This window comes from Bicyclus anynana, chromosome 1, assembly GCF_947172395.1.
Source record: "Bicyclus anynana chromosome 1, ilBicAnyn1.1, whole genome shotgun sequence".
NCBI classification, from domain to species: domain Eukaryota; kingdom Metazoa; phylum Arthropoda; class Insecta; order Lepidoptera; family Nymphalidae; genus Bicyclus; species Bicyclus anynana.
The window spans coordinates 11,592,376-11,604,069 of record NC_069083.1 but is presented as its reverse complement, the minus strand read 5'-3'; the positions used below and the strand labels follow the sequence as shown (position 1 = coordinate 11,604,069).

Below are 11,694 nucleotides of genomic sequence, written 5' to 3'. Positions count from 1 at the left end.
GGTCAGTTTAGATAAAATTACTAGCGGTGCTTGATTGTTGCCCTATTTAACAATAAGATGTACAAATAAATAATGATTTATTATCACAATTACGAAAATTGATTGTTAGTGTGTATATCTAAATGATGACACATAATGCAACTATGCTCAACCCATATATAGTTTGTAAATAATAGACTAGAGTATATAGACCTATATCACTTTCGGATGCCCGCGGCTTATACCGCGTAGTTTGTTCATGGTTCGTTTGCAATTCCTTCATAGTTTTTTGCGTAACTTTAACCGTTTACACTGAGTACGCAATGGATACTCTCAAAAAGAATATTTTACCCGTTTTTGCTTCATTCTACATTGATACTCTTCTCCTATTTTTCGTAGCGTTTTAGGCCTATAACGTTTAATAAGTGACGCTACGACGTTTTAAATGTTATATAACCTTCCTTGACAAATGAACCGTCCAACACAAAAACATTTTTTTTTAACTCTAAGCAAATAGGTCCTAGTATTAGCTAGTAGATGAGCCGCGTTCAACTTACCAATAAAACAAACTCTTCAGCTTTATATTATTTAAAAATAATAAAGATTTATATGAATGTGGATCACGGACCACCCCTGATCTACATTTATCGTTTACGAAGGTTATAAAAGAAGGTAAGGTATTTTACTTTGATTGTAAGTGAAGGTAAGACCGTCTTTGACTTTTCTTTTTGATGAGAGATAAACTAACAATTGCGAATGTCGTGATAGTGATTATCAGTCGCTTATCACGCGTTAGCAGAATATGGATAACAAGATAATCTATGAAAACGCTTGCGAAATTATATAGAATCTTATTACTATTGACATAGAGTTTTAATTTATGGGCAGGGAATATGTTTTGTACCTAATCATAAAAATTGTTTAGGATATACTTGAAAATCCATAAAAGATTCAGGTACCGCAATATATTAACTATTTTGTTATATTCTTCCTTTTTTACTTGATTCAATTTATAAAAAATTATTAGTAGACGGCCGAGCTACATGTGGGTATCGCTATTTTAAGGATCCCGAGGGAGCTCTCTGAAGAAAGTATTTGAGATAAAAAGAATCTTATGTCCGCCTCAAAAACGTGCAAATATCGTTTTCGTCAAAATCAGCGGTTAATAGGTCATAAACAAACTTTTGTATTTTTAATAGTGTAATTGCACCCAAAGGATTTTTTTGTATAGATAACAACGATGAAAAGAATCCTGAGTTAGAAAGAGACTTATCCGATTGGGCGTGAAACGTGGAATTTAGAATATTTGTATTATGGTTGCAATTTCAACAAAATGAAGTTAACCTTCTACAAAACTAATATTTTGTAGAAGGTTAACAACCTTCTTGAGAAAATTTCGTAGAAAATGTTTAGACAACCTAACGTCTATTATACAGATGGTTATAACTCAATCACGGCTCAACAGCTAAACGTCTCAAAATAAAAATAGCTCTGAATAAATTTGGCAAAGAATCATTATAATATAAAGTCTGATATTTTCCTCCCAATATAAACACAGGATTTACGTAGGCGAAACCGCATATTGTTGCTAGGATAAATAATTGTTATGATATATAATATAAATAATGATTTTGTCGTAGGTCAATGTGAATTAAGGTTGCGTAGAGCAACCTTAATTTACATTGACCTACGACAAAATCATTAAACAAACACATGTTTGACGTAATCTCACTCAAGTATGTTAACAGAATCCCACGCTGGAGAGGGATTATGCTCTACTTACTATGTTTATGTAATATGATTTTGTTGAAACGTAAAAAAATGCGACTATTTATAATCACAAATTCATAAGTAAGAATAATGTATTTTTTTTTTCTATTCAGAAAATTATTTTTATTTGTAACCATTAAGTATTTCTATCTATTTGTTATACGATAGCATGTCATAACTATTACGTGTAGATCTTTCGACTTCAATTTCTCAATAGTTCTATGGTGGACAATATCTGGGAAATCTAATGTACATTCTCCAGCTATAACATACATATTGTATTTTAGCGGTGTTAGTACACCCCCGTGCCTCGGAGAGCACGTAAAGCCGTCGGTCCTGCGCCTGATCTCTCACCGGTCGTGTCGGTCTGCCGTCCCATCGGATTTCGAGAGTGAGGGAAGAGAGAGTGCACCTGTGCTTGCGCATACACTTGTGCACTATAATATCTCCTGCGTACATGGCTAATCTCACCATGAGATTAGCCGCCGTGACCGAAAAAAAAAAAGAAAAAAAAAGTCGGTCGGGAGCATATTATTATTATTGTATTTTAGACAAGGCAAAGAGAAAATGTTATATAAGAGAAGTTTAAAATTATTAATTTTCAATAATATAAAAAAAGACATCATTTGGTTTGTAGAAATGTGTGACATGAGATGACGAGTCATTATAGCCACTCAGCACTCGACCGTCACCTTATCGTTCATCAGCCATTCGCTGTCGAAAGATCGTGAAAGAATGAACCATGTGTGGAAAACGTGGATAGCTTGCGAACAAGGCTTATTGACTTGACTACAGAGCTAATAGATGATTAGAAAAATTATTTCACCAATAGATACGAGTAGCTCTATTAACAGGGAGCAGCATAAGCTATATTTAATAAACGATTTCCTACAGGAATGGAAACTACGCAGCGAGGTTCTACCAGTTCTTTAAAACGCATACAAAACAAGGTGCGGAATACGTTGGCATAGTGGCTCTTACTCATACAAATTACACAAGGCGCGGAATACGTTAGCATAGTAGCTCTAATGAGCTATTACCTTAAGCTTAGGTTAATTTTTTGTGAGGTTAACTGCAGCAGTGCGTGAAAAAGGTCGTCAACCTGCGGCGAAGTTTACGATTTCTAGACATTCTGTATTGTTACATCAGTAATGGTGTCATGAACCTGTTATTCGAATGATTTTATTATTCTTACATCAGTCACTTCGTTACATTCTTTGCGATTGTAGTGCGTCTGCGTCAAGTTATTTCATCAGAACCGATATCAACTATAATAATAATATAATGTTTTTGGTTCGTAAATATTGACAATCAATCTAGAATCTATTTAGAGTCTTATTTGAACTACTTCATCATTTAAAATTGGCCGCCTCTTGAAATACCGATATAAACAATATGTTACATTTAAATAAATAAATTAAACAACATTTCCCAGAATCAATAAATAAATCCTTATTTAATCTAACACAAAAAAGCTGTGATTTCAACTACTTTACAAATTGTATAAAATATTTATTAGATTTAACCTATTTAAAACATAATAGACCTCTCAGTTACTAGATCAATTCGTTATGCTGCATACATTTTTTTTTTATCTAGCCGACACCCCGCGTATTCACTGGCGTAGTTCCCCTTCCCGTGAGAATATGGGGATAAAATCCTATGACGCTCACAAATAACGTGGTTTTCTAGTGGTAAAATTATTTTCAAAATCGGTTTAGTGGATCGAGATATTACCCCCTACAATACCACAAACTTTACCTCTATAAATGTGGAGTTACCTGTATAATATGAGAAATAGAAAAGAAAATCTTCATTGGCTGTATTTTTGTGTTTACAAAAACCTGTCGGTCTAATTATTAATTAGCACCCTGTTTAAGACAGTTGTGTCAGTTACGAGTTACAACTCAAACACCTATACAAGTACTAAAGAGTGTGTACTGAAAAACATGTGATGTTATCGCGTGGTCCGGTTCGATTACAGTGATATAGTGTCAATTCATTGATGTTTGTGTGACGCTAGTGGGCGGTCGTTTACGCGGACAAAGCAATGTGTGTTTAATGTTTAATGGAATTCGCACATAGTACTGGTGAACTGAACTGGGTTGCTGTTTTGGACACCGTTGAAAAATATTGCCATTGTATTGGCATTGCGTAAGGATTTAATTTATTTTTAATGTAGGCAACACTTACTAATTTTGTGGAAGCTAGTTGACAGTAAAATCTTTTAGGATTATGATGTACTTATATTATGATGATTTAGATTAGCTATAACTCTAGTTAAAACTTTTAATTATTATTATATTAATAACCGATTTCAGTATACTTAGAATGCTGAAAATATATAACTAAAACTAACATATAAAATTAATAAAAAACATTTTTTTTTTGTAAGTTACTAAGTAGCTTAAGGATATAAGAAATTAATTGCTAAAAGGCTTTAACATTCTCAATTTTGCTTGAAGTAATTTTAGTGTGTTTTAACTAAGTTCATTACTTATAACTAACTCCAGTAGGTACGACTGACCGAATCTGGTTTGGCAAGGAAGTAGAGGGGGAAAAATGACACTTTTCATACCTTTATTCATACGGGAAAAACCGCGGCAAAGGGCTAGTTAAACTATAACAATCAAAACTGTAATATATTGTCTCGAAGCAACACACCCACTTCGATAACAAGGGTTATCGACTGAACCCTACAATAATTACCTACATTAAAGGAAAATTTTCGAATTCTAAAAATAATTCATAACCACATATCGGTGTGTTTTATTTAGCACATGGTCGTTATCTTTTTTAATCTATTTAATATAGTCTACTTTATGCACTATCTAAATTATTATCTACACGTCAGTTTTAATTATTCTACAATTTGGCTATAATCTTTTAATCTTCGTAGTAATTTATTTAAGCTAAAATGTAATGCCTGGTAACAAGGTTCATTGCAAATTTTAATTGATAGGTAAATAATAAGTGGGTGTTTTTTTATAGTAACAATTGACGGCCCACCTGCCGGCCAATTCACTAATTAACAACAAACCAATAACAACCGCATTTTTAGTATTTCATAAAGCCCATTGTTAACAAAAATCACAATGTCAATTAAGTAATGTCATCTGTCTACTCTATGATATCGACGAAAGATTGTCAGTAGGCACTGGGTGACATATTTTACCTAGAATCTCAGTTTTAAACAGTTAGCATTAAATAAATAATGAATACGAGATCACGTGACTTAAGAATTATTAACAATAGCTAGTTGGGGAATTTCGTGCATGTACACTAACATACGTCAAAGTTAGTGAACTAACCTGCTGATGTGCCTGAAATTACATTGGCAACTGGCAATTATGTGCTTTGGAGCGAAACACAGTAATGCTGTTGTTTGAAGGCAGAAATAACTAAGCCGGTAGTACTACCCTGGAGGAACTCTGTCACAATAATCACTACTACTACTAATCTCTTGAATGCTTATTCGATAAGTGATTATTCTCTCTTAAACCTCTGCGCGCTTGTCTAGCACGGGTGGTTATACTTTCTTTGAACCAAAATTAAGATGAACTTGTACAGTCACCTCCAAATTTTAAGAAATTAAATATCACGTTGTTCAAACGGTGAAGGAAAGATCACGAGGGAATCTGCATACCTGAGTATGTTCTTAATTGTCTTCGTATGTGAAGTCTGTCAACCCGCCTTGGGCCAGCATGGTGAACTATTACCTTAACCTATCTCATTCTGAGAGGAGACTCGTACTCGGCATTGAGGTGAGAATGTGGGTTGTAAATGATGATGAATGATGTTCAGTCACACTCGGTATGTAAGCGTTAGGTACGTCTTTGCTAAATAGGTGCTAAATTAACCAAGGCCAAAGACTACAACTAAATCAGACAGATATAGAAATTGTGAATAACGAAATTGACCCGAGATAGGATCAAACCCTGATCCATTCAGTAATATTAATACAACTGTGCCAGAGAGTTCATCGTCGTATGTATTATATTCCATATACCATACGTAGAAACGTATGATGTAATGAATCAATTGTTTACAGTTTACATTAGTTCTCTCACGATGCATTGCGATACGAATGTTTATTAAGCGTATAACAATTCCAAATAATTTATTGACAAAAATAAAACTATATTGTCCATATAAATTTTATTATAACAATAAAATTAAAGTGTGAACAATTCAACTGGAATACTCAAACTAAAGAAAAATGTATAGGATTGCAGCTTATTAAGAAATTATGATTAAATTGAAACAAATCGATTTTTAATCATAACAGACTAAACCCTTTCCTAAAAATTTGATATAGATACGGACATGCATCCAGGGGCGTAGCTACTGCCTACTACAAAAAAATGATACTTTGTGGTGAGAGAGTAAGGTAAATCAAAAAATATAAAGACATTTATCGTGATTTGACCCTCGTCAATTGAAAATCCCCCCACCCCCCACTTAATTTTGATACTGGGTCTCTCCTAGGCTACGCCACTGCTTGCATCTTAAAAGTAACACCTAATAATAAACCATACTTTTTACTTAAGTTTTTGAATACAGCAAATTTACTTTATTAAAGTCATTTAAAAAGATCGAAACAAAGTGGAGCCAAGTTCCTATAGTACTTACGTAAATTAATGACATATATTACACTATTTTTATTAAATATACTTAACAGAAATATTAACGGATTAGATGCTCGATTCGGGCTATGAAAACTATATAATTACTAGCGGACGCCCGCGACTTCGTCCGCGTAGAATTCAGTTTTTCAGTAATCCCGCGGGAACCATAGATTTTTCCATAGATGAAAGTAGCCTATGTGTTAATCCAGAGTAAAATCTATTTCTATTCCAAATTTCAGTAGCCGCAGCGCAAAGGAGGAACAAACATACACATTTACACACAAACATTCGCCTTTATAATATTAGTGTGATTCTCTTTTCTGGGAAATTCTTAATAGCACCGGAGTTAGTGTATCTCGTGTAGTCAATGTCTCGGCGAGCAGGTAAAGCACCGGCGATGCCGGTCACTTTTATTAATATTTGACATTGATCGATATAGAGTCAAATATTATCACCCTAGCCCCAGTAACCAAGTGGCACGGATTTCTTTCTACGATCGCCAACGATTCGATAACTAGAAAAATGTATGGGAATCACAGATCTTGATCACGCGACCTGTTGTTTTCGAAGTGTTAGCGATCGTAGATAGAGAATCGACGTGCCACTTGACTAAGAGGCAGGATATTGATACAGAGTGATGGGTTTAATATCAAAATCATCATATTAGTAGAGAGATCTATTCCTGTATCATTATCATAATATTTTTAAGGAATGCCTTCTACCACATTATCATCTTCACAGTGTTTATGGTCCATTAAAAATGATGATCACAATATATGGCGGAAAATACCTAGATCGTGTAAATACTGGCGATCCATGACCTTGAATTATTTTTTGAACTTCGCTGAGTCACTGTTGTACATCTTTCATATATGAGTTTATAATAATTCCCGGAATATTGTAAAATGACGTAAAATTTGGCCGTTAGGTTAGATTAAGGTTATTTTTTGGCAGCAGAAAGACACCTTTCACCGCTAAGAAGGCTCTACCATTAAGGTTACAGTTGAGGTTACCTTTTGTTTGAACCATCGAGAAATAACTTCTTAACTAAAAAGTAAAAATTCAATTACTTCCTTCCTTTTTAAGCAGGCTCGCATTTTCATATTTGATATAAAGATAAATTGGACTTAGGAGCACACATTTGTGATTGATGTGTGATTGTTTTTAAACTACATGCTACTTTTTATACCATAAAAATCCATAGTTATCGCAGGATTTGTAAAAAAAAGAAATTAACGCAAACGGAGTCGCAGGCGTCTGCTAGTACTATATATCTGAAAGCTCATTCAGAAGCACTCGCTGGATGTGTGACATCGTAAACCGCAATAAATATAAATACAAAACTGTAACTTAATGATTTGTATGATATCAAATTGCTAACCGCAACATCTTTTATGTAACTCCACTAGATCGTTTTTAGCCACTATTAACATTTACTTAAAAAAGAAAAAACTGATTTATTTAAAATATATATAAATTAGGTACGTATTAGTATATTATATTATAAATGTGAAAGTTTTTATGGACGTTTGTAACTCTTTAGCGCCGCTACTACTGAAGCGAATTTTATATTAAATAATGTAATCATATGTATGGTATTGCTTGAATGATAATAAATAAATAAATAAATAAATAACGACTATAGAGAAAGAGAGAGAGCTATTATAACGAGTACTACGAGTATACTATGCTAGCGATGAGTAAATTTAACTATTTTATGACCTTGAATGGGCAGTAACACACTAAGAGTATTTTTGGATGTTTTAGATGTGCAACGCGCAATACGCAACCGAAGTATTCAGTTCTTAGACATCTATTTCTATATCTACTGTGAAGTTAGTAATAATTCAATTTTAAGAAAGATACAGGTGAGAAGAACGGTATTTGATATTGTGTACATTGTACAAGTAACTTTCAATCAAAATAATACAATACAACTGTTTTTTTTTTAATAAAACTGCGAGATTTTGCTAAAATGGTACCTGCGCACACAACTATGATTTTAAGATCAACTAGCCGCTGTATATAAATATAGCATTGCTAGAATAAGAAATTGTTCAAAAATCTGTTAAAGCCCGCTCCTAGAGCGGGGTGACTAGTAACTGAGTACATTTATAAGTATATATAATACAATATACTATATTATATAAGTAAAGATTATAGAGAGTACTTTCACTAAACATACTGATAATATGAAGATCTTCATATATATTTTTTCCGCTTTCGAACTACTGAGAATTTTATGAAATAGCGATCGATTGCAAACGTAATAACTTAGCATACAAGCCCTTTTACTGTTAAAATTTCATACACATTTGCATAAAAATCCCTTTCTCGCTACTCGTGTTTTATAGTTGATTGTGTGAAATAACAAAACTGTTGATAATTTCCACTCGAACAAGGATGTAACTACATAAGATAAGGATATAATCAATTATTATTGATAAAATACTTCATACCAACTATTATCTGTGATAACATTTTGTTATTTTTTCTAATATCGTGTATTGATAAATCACTTCTTACTATGGAAGAATAGAACGGTCTATAAATAATTTTGATTGCACAACATTTGTATAAAAAATTTAAACTTTCGTTTTTGAAGAAAAAAGTTCAAGAATAGTCTCTAAGTACATTATGATATAAATGCGGTAAGGTGAAAATTACAGCCGAGGCGTTATTGCAACTCGAGCCTTGGCAAGAGCTATAGTAAGGAGGCAGAGGCTGTAATTATCAAAGCGCACGTATGTCATACGACGTTTTATAACAAATTTGCGAGGAAACACACTTTTTGAAAATTCATTTGCATCTTTGCCTGTTTTCCATAAGATAGTTTTCCATAAGATGACATTTTGATACGCTTGTCATTTTTGCACAGATAAAGACTTATATTATATTTTATCTCACAAAGTTAATTTTATGCATAAAATGTTGAACACTTTTCTGATATAAAAACTCTTTGCCCAGATTTTAAAAAGTACCGTTCGTTTTTAGACGGATGATAAAGGTTTTAAATTACATTACGGCACATGTGCATTTTACTTCACATTACGGCACATGTGCGTAATGAGATACATTACGGTATTGAAATTGATGAAATAAGCGATACTTTACGAGCAAATGTGTCATAAAAATACTTATTTAATACTGTGACATTTTCAATATGTAAATAAGAGGATTTATCATATCAATAATTTTAGGATAACGTCAAGCTAATTCTATAAGCTAAAACTGACAACTACTCATGCGTTACTCATATTTTACTAAGAGACTACGATAGCGAAAAAACAAGCTTTAAACTTTAAGACTATGGTCGAGAGTTTGAACCTTGAATCCTGCTTTACAAAGCCAACAATCCAACCTCCACAATGGGGATGAAGATTAGGTTTAAATAGGTTTTTGTGAGACATCCGGGTAAATAAGGTCAATATTAACTAATCAATACATAACCGACGAAGGTTGTCGGGATATTTGGAAAATAAATAAGATTATAAAAAATTTCAAAAGGTTTCTTACGTAATTAAATGAAAAATCATATTTTTTTTTGCTTCCTTTCTATAAATGTGTCATATTTATACCATGATTTATAAACTTATACGTACAATTAAAAATATTTGTAATTTTGTTTGAACGCCCACAAAAGTCAGACGACGATCACGAATCGACGACGTCATTCTTTTGTGCTATTAGGATGGAGCGTTTTTTAGCAATCCGTCGCAAATATAAATCTCTGTAGCTCCGAAGGTAATAATTGCAGACACCCTGTTACTTCTACAAAATTGTTTTATTAATAGCATAATTTTTAATTATACATAATTAAAAAAACTGTCATCATCCCCATTAGATACCTTATACCTACCTATGGTAGAAGCATGGTCTGACACACCTTTATCATTCATAAAAGAGGTATGTCTTAAGTTGAATTCACAATATTATTTTTAGTCGTGACACTGACCTCGCATTGCGCGATTCGTCATTGCTACGTCACTGTGTTACGTGTTATTATATTTTTAACAAAATGCCGAAATCATGTTTTATCCCAAATATTTTACTAGTTATTAGTAATTTATTAATTATTTAGTTAAATTATGCATAAACTAGCAGACGCCCGCGATACCATCCGCGTAGAATTTAGTTTTTTTTTTAATTTGCTACCATGGATTTTTCGAGTAGCCTATGTGTTAATCCAGAGTAAAATGTATTTCCATTCCATATTTCAGCCAAATCGCTTCAGTGGTTGCGGCGTTAAAGAGTAACAAACATCCAAACATACATCCAAACATCCATACAAACTTTTGCGTTTATAATATTAGTAGGATTTAATTACATTTTGAAAATTTTATCATTGCATGTATACCACTCGTGTTATATCTAAGTAACTTGAAAGTTTGTTTTTCGTTTTTTCGAGTTTATAATATTTGTAGGATATCAATTTATTTTTAATTATGTCAGCTTGATTTAGTTAAAAATTTTGTTGTGTTATATTTAATATACTCCTGTGAATGAGAATGATAATCAAGTTTTTCGTGTGTAAATAATCAAATTTTTCGTGTATAAATAAGATTCGTGCTTTAGTCTTAACTGGTTGCTATGGAATTATTGAAAGATTTTTCCTAGAAGTTATTCTTGTTACGTGGGAGTACTAAAAATTGACGTATTGGGAGGGAACAATATATTTGTTGTGCAATAAGACTTTTTTAGAGATTATTAATATATTTGCTTTGTATCACAATATAATTATTAAAGGTATATCATTGGATCTGCCTTGGCTCAGTAGTAAGATCTAACTACCTTTGCACGAGGTCCAGGGTTCGAAGAAAAGCATTTAAATTTCATAAAATAAACCAGAGAAGAGTTATGAAATATTTTCAGTGAAAATTTTCAGCTTGGATTTTGGTAGTTGGTGATATTACACCCCTGTCATGCCTTTGCTCTCCGAGGTAGTATAGTACTCTTACTATGAGTATATACATTAAACCATTGGTCCCAGATATTATCCAATAGTTAATCCAATAGTTAGCCCCAGTTACTTCTGCATGAGGTCTGCTAGTCGAATCCTGGGTCGTTTCCTGTAAAAAAAAAAACGAAATATTATGTTAGATTTATCACGAATGGTATATAATACATGGTCGTGATAAAATTTTCGAAACGTAATTAAATATTTCATAAATTACAACATACTTAAATGCATCAAGTCGTTGCTCAAGATTACAATTTTATAGTTTTATCATCATGAGTAATAATCTGAAACGTATTTTGATATTTAGCTTAGTCATGATTATAACTAATCTTAACTGCTACTTAATCCCCAAGTTTG

At 32.6% G+C, this 11,694-nt stretch overlaps 1 protein-coding gene across 1 annotated transcript in view; it reads left to right on the top strand.

Moving 5' to 3' along the window:
• The first annotated feature begins 2,976 nt into the window (after positions 1–2,976).
• LOC112056313 (monocarboxylate transporter 12) overlaps positions 2,977–11,694 on the top strand; it is a 29,537-nt gene continuing 20,819 nt past the window's right edge. Inside the window, exon 1 of the mRNA XM_052883376.1 lies at positions 2,977–3,042. The gene's annotated coding sequence lies outside the window, so the exon portion shown is untranslated. The remainder of the gene's footprint in view (positions 3,043–11,694) is intronic.